Here is a 14,595-nt window from a genome sequence, read left to right on the forward strand (position 1 = left end):
TCAACGTGGATGTGATTCCGAGGGAAGTTGCTTGTTTTGCGGAAAGGATTAAGGACTGACGCTGGGAAGGATAAGATTGAAACAGGGGAGCTGGGAACGCTTGGATGAAGGGAGTTTGAAAAAAAACAAACGCGAGAGAAGGAAGATTGTTTGGGAGGAAATGGATGTGAGAGAAAGATGAGCTCGGAAAAGGGGAACCGGGAGCTGATCCTTGAATCACGGACGGGAGGGAGGACACGCGTGAGATGAGCGGAAGCCTGGCTTTATCCATGGGCGATGAAGGCTAGATTCAGCTGGGATTTGGAACAGGGGTTTGATCTGGGATGCTGAAAGTGGGAGAATCAACGTGCGGGTAGCAACCGATTCCAAACAGAAAGGAGATTGACTTGTGATTCGGAAGAGAATATCAAGTTCGGAAGGCTCATCCTGGTTGGGATCTAATGCTTATCTTACGGGAGGGAGCTTGGACTCGGTTGTACGATGGAATGATCTGGAAGTTGGGAGGAAGGAACTCGGGATGAGCGTGGGAGCTGTCCGTGAAGAAAGGGAACGGTTGGGTAGTTGGGATCTCTGTTCTTCCGTGGCGGATGCAGAGGATTGGAGTTTATCCGGGTTGTATTTGGACGTGGAGATCACTTGGGATCCGGCTTTGGGATATAGATTAACGGGATGAAGGCTGGGATTCATCACAGATGATTCGGGAGGATATGGCTCATGAACGAGATGCACGGAGATTCGTGAAAGGAATTTGTTCGGGATGAGCTCAATGTTGGAAAAGAAAATTGGGCTCGACTCTAATTGGTTGGAAAGATCCAATTCATGGGGTGCATGCTATTTGGGTTCAGGGGTCATCCCAGATGAATTTGATTCGACCTGCATACATTAGATGGACTAATAAAATCAAGCAAAATCGAATTATTTTTAATAATGCAATGATGAAGGGGAACACGTTTTCTTTAGTTAAATTTATAAAATATGTGAATTAAAATAATGATAATTTAGCACTTATCACACCCCCCAACCTACATTTTGCTAGTCCTCAAGCAAAATAAAACTAACTCACTTTCGCAGGAATCGCGATTGCATTTACCGTATGCAATAAGGCTTTAAACCCCTAGGTGGCCCTAGTGGACGAGTTTTGTCTCGTGAGGGTTTCCGGCTCAGATACCCACAAACTGCTGTCGAAAGAATTTATTGTTTTATAAAATCTAATTTCAAATGCATTAATGCCAAGAATTTCAAAAGCACACAAAGTTTTAATTACTAAGTCAGCCCAAATCCTAGATCAAGATGCAACTTAAGTTGAAGTCATTAAGTTTCCGTTAGAGAGTTGTAAGGCTAATTTATACTTGGGTGCTCGGTGATGTCTGGACCATACACAAGCTAAGGCTTTAGATCCCCAAAATACTGCTAAAGCTAGTAGTTTCCAAGAATTGGTCAGATAAGACCTAATCACTGATTCAAAATCATCCTATCTTGCAGGATTTCGAGAGTTGTGGATGTTTACTTTAATACCTCATGGGCTTTATCTGTAATATTCCAGTTTACTCGAATTTTTACAACGACGGCTTTCACACAATCGTCTTTTTCAAGGTTAATATTATATTTTTTTCTCTTTTTCTTTTTCTCTTTTTTTTTTTTTGAGTTTTATAAATTACGCACTTTTACTCTTGTAATGATTCCTCCGTGTAGCGAGCACTCAGTCAACACTCCCACACCAGATGGCGTAAGGTGTTAGGCATCAAGACTCCCCTACGGACCTATGCTCGGGTTCCTCATTACAAGCCCGCTGACCTTTGACGATAGGTAGCCCTTTTCGATGTACCTGACTAAATTCACTTTTTTTTTTTAATAAATACGGGATAATAGTGAATTAGATATGAATGATTCATCAGGACTCAAGGTTGCTACTAGACTTAGTAACATAATGTTGAACCTAATCCTTAGAAGTGCAGGCCATGTGTGTTGTGAAATTCCAAAGTAAAAATTATCTTACAACTCGCTAAAAGAATTTTTAATAAAAAGAACTCAAATTGACTTACTCCTGACTAGTTATTGGGCTTTTTAGATTTTATATACTTTGTGTGTTTATCATTTTAGCACTAAAGCATAGAAATTAGTTGTGTTTTTTTTTTTTTTGAAATTCATTTTTTTTTTGAAATTCACTTAAAAATGTGAAAATGCGAAAAATTCCTTTAAAATTCAAATCCTATTACCCCCCAACCTAGATCAGACATTGTCCTCAATGTTTTTTTTTTTGAATATTATATTATTATTATTTTTTTTTAATTTTTTTTAAATAATATTATATTATTATTTTTTTTATTTTTTTTTATTATTATAAAAATATGATGCATATGGAGGATAGAAACATTGTATCGTAGTTGCATCAGTAATATGAGGGATCCTGTTAAGAAAAAAAAAATGCGACAAGAAAATATGCAAAAATAACCAACGAGAATTGGGTTGCCTCCCAACAAGCGCTAAGTTTAACGTCTTCAGCCAGACGCATCAGGCGCAGTTAAGCATGCATTAAAAGAAAAACACATCAATTCCTCATGTTTGCCCTAAAATCACTAGACAGCTCCTAACTGGTTTGAAGAGGGCACCTAAGCCTCCAATCCGGTCTAATGAACTGAGTTGACCAGGTAAGCTCCCAGGTAAGTGGAGGGGTCACGATGCGTTTGCAAAGGTCCCACTTAAAACCCACTTGCCTCGAACAGATGAACTGTCTCCCTTAAAGGGACAAAGCTTGCCTAGACATCAACTAAGCCACAGAGCGAAATTGGTGCAACTTTCGGTGATCTTCATCCTATTGAGCTCGAATGTCCCTAGGGGCCAACGTCTAATTGATTTTAATTAAGGTGAAAGCTATGTGAGAATTGATTTACCTAGTTTGGGCAAGAATCTGGTGATGAAATCCAGTTCTTATCTTGTGGGGTGATTGCCCTTACTATGTGCAAATTAATTGGTGTATGTGTATCAAGCATGCATTCACACTTTTGCTAAAATTAAAATCAAACAATCATCACAAAATTTCAGGCTATTTAGGAATCAATTTAAATATGAAAGGTTCAGATGTTACCAAGAGGAATTTTTCCAGCAATTTTTAAAGCAAACCTTTATAGCATTCCTCTGCCAATAGTTCCCTTTTTTATCGCTCCAGATTTTTTTCTTTGATTCCTGATCAAATAATATCAAAAGAAAAATCAAAAATTAGTAAGAGGTAAAAAAGATAAGGAAAGTAACAAAAATAGAAAATATTTTTATTCTATTTTTTTTATTTTTCGAATTTTTTTTTGAAATTTTTTTTTTAATAAAAAGAAAAACAACTATGCTACCAGTCCCCGGCAACGGCGCCAAAAATTGATAGTCAACTTTAAAGACCACGCAATAGCACGTATCTAGTAGGATAGTGATTACGGGTATCGATCCACAGGGATTGGGGTATAGTTGTTTTTCTTAAAAATAAAAATATTTGAAAAAGGATGAATTTGTGAAACTAAGCAATTTAATAAAAGAAAATGCAATTAAAAGGATATCAGTTGGAGGAACCTAGGGCATGGAATTCACCACTAACATCGGAACAAGGATTAATTATATTTTATTTCGTTCTTGGATTAACATGCAAATTGGCTACAAGCCTAATAAGCATTTAAATAAAAATTCACTAAAGTAATTTGGGCATAATCCATCTTCAGTAGGCATGAAATGTCTACCCTAATCTAAGGTGGCAGTACATCGCATCTTCCCTAAGCATGGACTATCTTATATTTACCTAGTGATCATGAAGAACAGTTGTACGAACATCATACTTAAAATCACAGAAATTAAATATGATTCCAAAGAATATATCCATTAAAAACAATAAGTTCATACAACCCCAAGAATATAAAATCAAATATAAAACCCATGTCCCTGTGTTAAGGCTGCATCCAGCCCTAGAGAAGAGATCAGCCTTGCATGGAGTTGGAGACGGCAGCAGCAGCACAGCAGCAGGCTCCCATCTCTCCCTCTTTCTTTATTTTTTTTCTTTGGGAAATCATTCCCAAAATGACCAAAACTCTTCTCTCCCTTCTCTGTTTCCGTGGGACTCCGCCTCCGAAGAGCTTCATGATGGGAGCAGCCCCCTATGGGGGAAGAGGGAATGCCCCCCGGTGGGGAAGGAGGAATGAGTCCCAGAGAAGAGAACTCCCTTCCTTTTATAGCCTCTGTTAGCATCCGGAGGATAAGCTTCCCGAGTGAAAAGATGAGGATGGAGGAACGGCTTCTGTTCCACGGCAGCGAGCGACGCGTAGAAGATTTAATCCGAGCGTTGGGATTATAGTTTGGGAACTGATTTCGTTGAAGTTAGCTTCATCCTTGAGTTGGTATGCTGTTGGGATTTGATTCCGAAGCAGAGGAAGGTGAGCTGGTAGTTGATCCAGAAGTCTGTTGCTTGATCTTCGGCTGCAGGGGGGTGACGAGGATGTTGAAGAAACAGGATGGGGGGAATCCAGAAGCAAGGAATCACGGAAAAGATGGGCACAGGCGCGAGGGATTCGGAAGAGATGAAGCTGGGAGATGATGTGGAACAGGGGATGACACGCGGATGGATCTGTGATGAAGAAACGATGGGAAGACGACACGGATGCGAGGGGAAGTTTGGATGTGAGCGTGGGAAGGATGAGGATGGGTTTGTTAGAGATGTTATCCTGGCTGGCAGCAGGATATCCGGATGAAGAGGGTGGCTGGGAAGGACATGGAGGAGACGCAGCTCTATCGTGGAACAGGGGAGTTGGGATGTGATCTGGACTTGGTTCGGAAGAAGGATACGGCTGGGATTTGAGTTTATCCCACGGGCGTTCGGAAGAAATGGGGTGCTGATCCGAACGGGAGAAGATCACGGTTGGGAGAAAGATGCGGGATGAAGTTAGATCAACGTGGATGTGATTCCGAGGGAAGTTGCTTGTTTTGCGGAAAGGATTAAGGACTGAAGCTGGGAAGGATAAGATTGAAACAGGGGAGCTGGGAACGCTTGGATGAAGGGAGTTTGAAAAAAAACAAACGCGAGAGAAGGAAGATTGTTTGGGAGGAAATGGATGTGAGAGAAAGATGAGCTCGGAAAAGGGGAACCGGGAGCTGATCCTTGAATCACGGACGGGAGGGAGGACACGCGTGAGATGAGCGGAAGCCTGGCTTTATCCATGGGCGATGAAGGCTAGATTCAGCTGGGATTTGGAACAGGGGTTTGATCTGGGATGCTGAAAGTGGGAGAATCAACGTGCGGGTAGCAACCGATTCCAAACAGAAAGGAGATTGACTTGTGATTCGGAAGAGAATATCAAGTTCGGAAGGCTCATCCTCGTTGGGATCTAATGCTTATCTTACGGGAGGGAGCTTGGACTCGGTTGTATGATGGAATGATCTGGAAGTTGGGAGGAAGGAACTCGGGATGAGCGTGGGAGCTGTCCGTGAAGAAAGGGAACGGTTGGGTAGTTGGGATCTCTGTTCTTCCGTGGCGGATGCAGAGGATTGGAGTTTATCCGGGTTGTATTTGGACGTGGAGATCACATGGGATCCGGCTTTGGGATATAGATTAACGGGATGAAGGCTGGGATTCATCACAGATGATTCGGGAGGATATGGCTCATGAACGAGATGCACGGAGATTCGTGAAAGAAATTTGTTCGGGATGAGCTCAATGTTGGAAAAGAAAATTGGGCTCGACTCTAATTGGTTGGAAAGATCCAATTCATGGGGTGCATGCTATTTGGGTTCAGGGGTCATCCCAGATGAATTTGATTCGACCTGCATACATTAGATGGACTAATAAAATCAAGCAAAATCGAATTATTTTTAATAATGCAATGATGAAGGGGAACACGTTTTCTTTAGTTAAATTTATAAAATATGTGAATTAAAATAATGATAAGTGCTATGAATAAGATATTAATTTGTACATTATTTAGCACTTATCAGAAACCTAGGGCAAGGAATTCACCACTAACATCAGAACAAGGGTTATTTATAATTTATTTCGTTCTTGGATTAATATGCAAATTGGCTACAAGCCTAAAAAGCATTCGAATAAAATTTCACAAAAGTAATTTAGGCATAATCCATCTTCAGTTGGCATGCAATGTCTACCCTAAACTAATGCGGTAGCACACCACATCTTCCTTAAGCATGGACTATCTTATATTTACCTAGTGATCATGAAGAACAATTGTATAAACGTCATATTTAAAATCACAGAAATTAAATATGAGATGAAATAAAATATTCATTAGAAGCAAAATAAGGTTTATACAACTCCAAGAATAGAAATCAAAATATAAAACCCTTGGCCCTTTGCTAGGGCTACATCCAGCCCTAGAGAGAATATCAGCCTTCCATGGAGTGGTAGACGGCAGCAGCAGCACAGCAGCAGGCTTCCATCTTCATATAAAAATCTTTTCCTTCCATCCCACTCTCTCTGTTCCCAAAATATCACAAAGTATTCTCTCCCTCTCTTTTCTCTTTTTTTTTTTTATTTTTTTCGTGGGAACTTGGCTTCTGCCCTGTTCTCCCAGGATGCTCCGCCGACTCCCTTCGGTGAGGAAGAAGGGATAAAGGGAGCAGCCCCCTCCCCTGGTGGGGAAGAGGAGGAATGCCCCCCGGTGGGGGAAGAGGGAATGAATGCTCCTCTGTTCACGCTTGACCCCTTTTATAGGCTACCCACCTCCATCTCTCCTCCTCCCTATTTTCCTTCGAGATAAGGATAGATTAAAGTGGGATAAGGCTGCGAGATCTCTGCGTTGTAGATGCTGGCTCTGGTCCCGATCACTTGAACAACCTGTGAGGATAAGCTTTGATTTCGTTTTCTTGTAACAGAGGATCCGGCAAAGATGAATTGGCTGGGAGCTTATCCACCGAGAAGAATGCGGGGATTTGTTCTTTGGATGGCTGGTTGCAGACAAGAGGATGATGCTGATTTGTAACCGGGATAAGATTTGTTCCGTTGGGAACAGAGGAGCTGGTAGCAGGGGATAGCGGGGATGCATGATTGATGCATACGGCTGAAGATGCGGAGAGGATGAGCTTAATCCATGGGCGATGGAATTCCGTTCCGAATGGGATAAGATCTAGGAAGATGATGCGGATGCTGGGGAGATTGGTTTTGCATCGCGGAAGGAGTTGGGAAAGATGCGGATTGGCTCACGGAAAGCTGGAGACGTTGTGAAGATACGATGGGAAGAGGATGAGGATGGATTGGTTCGAAAACAGAGGAAGATGTGGACGCGGAGTAACAGGGGTTCCTTTGGTTCTAATCTAGATTCGCTTTGAGGAGGACTCGGAAGAGGAAATGGACTGGGAGCGTGGAGTTGGGAGGTTAGGAAGATGCTGGGAACAAGAGGAAGAAGCTGGGGTCAATCCGGAGTGCGTGATGCATGGGAGGAATTGTCACGGGTGGAAGCGGTTTGGGATGCAGAAGCTTCGGAAGAATGAAGCAGCTGGGAGCAAGGGATTTCGTTTGGATATTGGTTTTAGATGAATGGCGTGGAGAAGATAAGGATGAGTTCGGTGGGTGATGAAGATGAACTCCTAGATTTATTTCGCTGAGAGGAGACGTTGTGGATGAAAGGTTGGGAGTGAGCAGGCGATGGGAAGATGAACACGGTTGAAGCTGGGAGGAACTTGGATCAAGCTTTGGAGCAGATGTTTCGGGAGGATATGGCTCACGGCTGAGAAGACTTGATCCTTTGATGCTTGGAGGTTTGTGAGATTTGATTTTATCCTGTGGAGATGGAATCAATTCCGAACGGGAAGAGGAAACGAATTCATGAGCTGGGATGTTCGGAAGGAATCAAGTGAAAGGTGGAATGTGGGAGGAAATTGGATATGGATGAATCTGGGAGATGATAGGATGTTGTCCACGGTTGAGATGAAGATGCCGGGAAGCTAATCCGTGGCATTGGAGATTCACTGGGATTTGAAGAAGGGATAAGGATGCAAGCGGCTGGATTGGTTTGGAAGAGGAAAGAGGCTATCGCGAATGAGAGTAATCCAGAGAAGATGGGATCCTGGCTCTATCTTGGGATGCTGGGATCTAGCGGAAGGAGCTGTGTTTTTGAATCCATCCCGTGGATCATGCGGGAGGTCTTGTTTTGGTTTTGTCCGTGGGAACTGAGAAGGACGTGGATGCACTTGGATAGTTGGATGTTGATGAGGAACGCATGGGGTGCATCACGGAAGGTAGGAAATGCTGGATCATGATTGGATGTATGTTTGTTTGCAAAGTAATCCTGCCATCCAGGCGTTCATAATTCTTCTTACTTTTGAAATCCCATGTACTTTGGCATGTGTCATTCGGGATGGCTACCATGTGTGCTCTAGCGTGATCAGGCTTCATGGTTATAAGTCAGATGATGGGTTTGACCCGACCTGCATACGTTGAATTCGACCCAAAATAATTAAATCAAACTCGAATTATCGAATAATTTATTAAAATGCAATGATGAAGGGAAACACATTTTTTTATGTTTACATTTAAAATATATGCATAATAATAATAATAAGTGCTATGTAAAATAAATAAATTTATTCATTATTTAGCACTTATCACACCCCCCAACCTACATTTTGCTAGTCCTCGAGCAAAATAAAAACTAACTCACTTTCGCAGGAATCGCGATTGCATTTACCGTATGCAATAAGGCTTTAAACCCCTAGGTGGCCCTAGTGGACGAGTTTTGTCTCGTGAGGGTTTCCGGCTCAGATACCCACAAACTGTTGTCTCTACCCAAAGAGTTTATTGCTTTATAAAATCTAATTTCAAATGCATAAGTGTCAAGAATTTCAAAAGCCCACAAAGTTTTAATTACTAAGTCAGCCCAAATCCTAGGTCAGTATGCAACTTAAGTTGAAGTTATTAAGTTTCCGTTAGAGAGTTGTAAGGCTTATTTATACTTGGGTGCTCGGTGATATATGGACCATACACAAGCTAAGGCTTTAGATTCCTCAAAATACTGCTAAAACTAGTAGTTTCCAAGAATTGGTCAGATAAGACCTAATCACTGATTCAAAATCATCCTACCTTGCAGGATTTCGAGAGTTGTGGATGTTTACTTTAATACCTCATGGGCTTTATCTGTAATATTCCAGTTTACTCGAATTTTTACAACGACGGCTTTCACACTATCGTCTTTTTCAAGGTCAATATTATTTTCTCTTTTCTCTTTTTTTTATTTTTTTTATTTTTTTTTATTTTTTTATTTTTTATTATTTTTTTATTTTATATTTATTACGCACTTTTACTCTTGTAATGATTCCTCCATGTAACGAGCATTCAGTCAACACTCCCACACCAGATGGCATAAGGTGTTAGGCATCAAGACTCCCCTACGGACCTATGCTCGGATTCATCATTGCAAGCCCGCTGACCTTTAACAATAGGTAGCCCTTTTCGATGTATCTGACTAAATTCGCTTCTTTTTTTTTTAATAGCGAATTAGATAGGTATGATTCATCAGGACTCAAGGTTGCTACCAGACTTAACAACATCATGTTAAACCTAACCCTTAGAAGTGCAGGCCATACGTGTTGTGAAATTTCAAAGTAAAAATTATCTTACAACTCGCTAAAAGAATTTTTAATGAAAAGAACTCAAATTGACTTATTCCTGACTAATCATTGGGCTTTTTAGATTTTATATACTTTATGATCATTTCAGCACTAAGGCATAGAAATTAGATTTTTTTTTTTGAAATTCACTTTTTTTTTGTTTTTTTTTTAAATTCACTTTTTTTTGAAATTCACTTAAAAATGTGAAAATGCGAAAAATTTCTTTAAAAATTCGAATCCTATACCCCCCAACCTAGATCAAACATTGTCCTCAATGTTTTTTTTAATATTATATTATTATTTTTACTTTTTTATTTATTTTTTTATTTATTTTTTTATTTATTTTTTTATTTTAGTTTGGACGAAAATATGATGCAAATGGAGGATAGAAGCATTTTACCGTAGTTGCATCAGTAATATGAGGACACCTGAAAAAAAATACGACAAGAAAATATGCAAAAATAACCTACGAGAATTGGGTTGCCTCCCAACAAGCGCTAAGTTTAACGTCTTCAGCCAGACGCAGTGCATCCTTATCAAATCATACCGGGTATAGTTGATTCTAATGTTCTGATCTCAGCTCGAATATTCCTAAGGGTCCGTTCTATTTCAGGGTCAAAAGGTAATAGTTCAGGAGATCTGGAACGACACCCTAGCATGCACCAATACTTTTCAGATCAGTCACGTACAGTCAAGCATGCACTAAAAGAAAAATACATCAAATCCTTGTATTCGCCCTAAAATCACTAGACAGCTCCTAACTGGTTTGAAGATGGCACCTAAGCCTCCAATCCGGTCTAATGACTGAGTTGACCAGGTAAGCTCCCAGGTAAGTGGGGGGGTCACGATGCGTTGCAAAGGTCCCACTTAAAAACTACTTGCCTCGAACAGATGAACTGTCTCCCTTGGGACAAAGCTTGCCTAGACATCAACTGAGCCACAGAGCAAAATTGGTGCAACTTTCGGTGATCTTCATCCTATTGAGCTCGAATGTCCCTAGGGGCCAACGTCTAATTGATTTTAATTAAGGTGATAGCTATGTGCAAATTGGTTCACCTAATTTGGGCAAGAATCTGGTGATGAAATTCAGTTCTTATCTTGATGGGGTGATTGCCCTTACTATGTGCGGATTAATTGGTGTATGTGTATCAAGCATGCATTCACACTTTTACTAAAATTAAAATCAAACAATCACCACAAAATTTCAAGCAAACTGGGAATCAATTTCAATAAGAAAGGTTCAGATGTTACCAAAGAAAATTTCCTCAGCAATTTTTTTATTTTTTTTTCTTTCGGCAAACCTCTACAGCAGTTCCCTTTTTGATCGTCCCAGATGTCCTCTTCGATTCCTGATCAAGAAAAATCAAAAATTAGTAAGAGAGAAAGGAGATAAGAAAAGTATCAAAAATAGAAAATATTTTTATTTTATTTTAGATATATATATTTTTTGAAAGTTTTTTTTTTAAAGTTTTTTTTTTTAATGAAAAGAAAAACAACTATGCTAACAATCCCCGGCAACGGCGCCAAAAATTGATAGTCAACTTTAAAGACCACGCAATAGCACGTATCTGGTAGGATAGTGATTACGGGTATCGATCCACAGGGATTGGGGTACAGTTGTTTTTCTTTTAAAAAAAATAAAAATATTTAAAAGGAAGAGTTTGTGAAGAAAAACTAAACTAAGGAATTTAATAAAGCAAAATGCAATTAAAAGGATAGCAGTTTGAGGGAAACCTAGGGCAAGAAATTCACCACTAACATCAGAACAAGGGTTATTTATAATTTATTTCGTTCTTGGATTAATATGCAAATTGGCTACAAGCCTAAAAAGCATTCGAATAAAATTCACAAAAGTAATTTAGGCATAATCCATCTTCAGTTGGCATGCAATGTCTACCCTAAACTAATGCGGTAGCACACCACATCTTCCTTAAGCATGGACTATCTTATATTTACCTAGTGATCATGAAGAACAATTGTATAAACGTCATATTTAAAATCACATAAATTAAATATGAGATGAAATAAAATATTCATTAGAAGCAAAATAAGGTTTATACAACTCCAAGAATAGAAATCAAAATATAAAACCCTTGGCCCTTTGCTAGGGCTACATCCAGCCATAGAGAGAATATCAGCCTTCCATGGAGTGGTAGACGGCAGCAGCAGCACAGCAGCAGGCTTCCATCTTCATATAAAAATCTTTTCCTTCCATCCCACTCTCTCTATTCCCAAAATATCACAAAGTATTCTCTCCCTCTCTTTTCTCTTTTTTTTTTATTTTTTTCGTGGGAACTTGGCTTCTCCCCTGTTCTCCCAGGATGCTCCGCCGACTCCCTTCGGTGAGGAAGAAGGGATAAAGGGAGCAGCCCCCTCCCCTGGTGGGGAAGAGGAGGAATGCCCCCTGGTGGGGGAAGAGGGAATGAATGCTCCTCTGTTCACGCTTGACCCCTTTTATAGGCTGCCCACCTCCATCTCTCCTCCTCCCTATTTTCCTTCGAGATAAGGATAGATTAAAGTGGGATAAGGCTGCGAGATCTCTGCGTTGTAGATGCTGGCTCTGGTCCCGATCACTTGAACAACCTGTGAGGATAAGCTTTGATTTCATTTTCTTGTAACAGAGGATCCGGCAAAGATGAATTGGCTGGGAGCTTATCCACCGAGAAGAATGCGGGGATTTGTTCTTTGGATGGCTGGTTGCAGACAAGAGGATGATGCTGATTTGTAACCGGGATAAGATTTGTTCCGTTGGGAACAGAGGAGCTGGTAGCAGGGGATAGCGGGGATGCATGATTGATGCATACGGCTGAAGATGCGGAGAGGATGAGCTTAATCCATGGGCGATGGAATTCCGTTCCGAATGGGATAAGATCTAGGAAGATGATGCGGATGCTGGGGAGATTGGTTTTGCATCGCGGAAGGAGTTGGGAAAGATGCGGATTGGCTCACGGAAAGCTGGAGACGTTGTGAAGATACGATGGGAAGAGGATGAGGATGGATTGGTTCGAAAACAGAGGAAGATGTGGACGCGGAGAAACAGGGGTTCCTTTGGTTCTAATCTAGATTCGGTTTGAGGAGGACTCGGAAGAGGAAATGGACTGGGAGCGTGGAGTTGGGAGGTTAGGAAGATGCTGGGAACAAGAGGAAGAAGCTGGGGTCAATCCGGAGTGCGTGATGCATGGGAGGAATTGTCACGGGTGGAAGCGGTTTGGGATGCAGAAGCTTCGAAAGAATGAAGCAGCTGGGAGCAAGGGATTTCGTTTGGATATTGGTTTTAGATGAATGGCGTGGAGAAGATAAGGATGAGTTCGGTGGGTGATGAAGATGAACTCCTAGATTTATTTCGCTGAGAGGAGACGTTGTGGATGAAAGGTTGGGAGTGAGCAGGCGATGGGAAGATGAACATGGTTGAAGCTGGGAGGAACTTGGATCAAGCTTTGGAGCGGATGTTTCGGGAGGATATGGCTCACGGCTGAGAAGACTTGATCCTTTGATGCTTGGAGGTTTGTGAGATTTGATTTTATCCTGTGGAGATGGAATCAATTCCGAACGGGAAGAGGAAACGAATTCATGAGCTGGGATGTTCGGAAGGAATCAAGTGAAAGGTGGAATGTGGGAGGAAATTGGATATGGATGAATCTGGGAGATGATAGGATGTTGTCCACGGTTGAGATGAAGATGCCGGGAAGCTAATCCGTGGCATTGGAGATTCACTGGGATTTGAAGAAGGGATAAGGATGCAAGCGGCTGGATTGGTTTGGAAGAGGAAAGAGGCTATCGCGAATGAGAGTAATCTAGAGAAGATGGGATCCTGGCTCTATCTTGGGATGCTGGGATCTAGCGGAAGGAGCTGTGTTTTTTAATCCATCCCGTGGATCATGCGGGAGGTCTTGTTTTGGTTTGGTCCGTGGGAACTGAGAAGGACGTGGATGCACTTGGATAGTTGGATGTTGATGAGGAACGCATGGGGTGCATCACGGAAGGTAGGAAATGCTGGATCATGATTGGATGTATGTTTGTTTGCAAAGTAATCCTGCCATCCAGGCGTTCATAATTCTTCTTACTTTTGAAATCCCATGTACTTTGGCATGTGTCATTCGGGATGGCTACCATGTGTGCTCTAGCGTGATCAGGCTTCATGGTTATAAGTCAGATGATGGGTTTGACCCGACCTGCATACGTTGAATTCGACCCAAAATAATTAAATCAAACTCGAATTATCGAATAATTTATTAAAATGCAATGATGAAGGGAAACACATTTTTTTATGTTTACATTTAAAATATATGCATAGTAATAATAATAAGTGCTATGTAAAATAAATAAATTTATTCATTATTTAGCACTTATCACCCACCCGAACGGATTAAACCCATAGGATGTAAGTGGATATTCAAAAGAAAATGGGGTGCAGGCAGAAAGGTAGAGACCTATAAAGCCCGGCTGGTTGCCAAGGGATATCATCAACGTTATGGTATTGACTATGACGAGACATTTTCTCCTGTGGCAATGCTCAAGTCCATTCGGATTGTGCTTGCGATAGCAGCATATTTAGACTATGAAATCTGGCAAATGGATGCAAAGACCACATTTCTAAATGGAGATTTAGAAGAGGAGGTATATATGATACAACATGAAGGTTTTATATCTACAGATGAGTCTAAGGTGTGCAAGCTACAAAGATCCATTTATGGATTAAAGCAAGCTTCACGGAGTTGGAACATACGATTTGATAAGGTGATCAAATCATATGGCTTCATTAAGAATGAAGAGGAACCTTGCATTTATAAATGGGCAAATGATTCAGTTATCATATTTCTTGTTTTGTATGTGGATGACATTCTTTTAATCAGGAATAACATTCATGCATTACAAGGAATAAAGGTTTGACTATCATCTCAATTTGCCATGAAGAATTTGGGAGAAGCATCTTACATCCTAGGGATGAAGATCTATAGAGATACATCTAAAAGATTGCTTGGATTATCCCAATCCACATACATTGATACT

At 40.8% G+C, this 14,595-nt stretch overlaps 1 long non-coding RNA gene across 1 annotated transcript; it reads right to left on the reverse strand.

The window, feature by feature from the left end:
- Positions 1–6,247: 6,247 nt before the first annotated feature.
- On the reverse strand, positions 6,248–13,479 carry LOC120106386 (uncharacterized). Its single transcript, XR_005508550.3, has 2 exons — positions 10,837–13,479; positions 6,248–8,406 (listed from the first exon to the last, which is right to left on the reverse strand). It is a non-coding gene; the product is annotated as an uncharacterized LOC120106386 (long non-coding RNA).
- Between the last annotated feature and the right edge of the window lie 1,116 nt (positions 13,480–14,595).

Source organism: Phoenix dactylifera, chromosome 1 (assembly GCF_051530095.1).
Source record: "Phoenix dactylifera cultivar Ajwa chromosome 1, Ajwa_hap1_PhDact_Kaust_v1.1, whole genome shotgun sequence".
Lineage (NCBI taxonomy): Eukaryota > Viridiplantae > Streptophyta > Magnoliopsida > Arecales > Arecaceae > Phoenix > Phoenix dactylifera.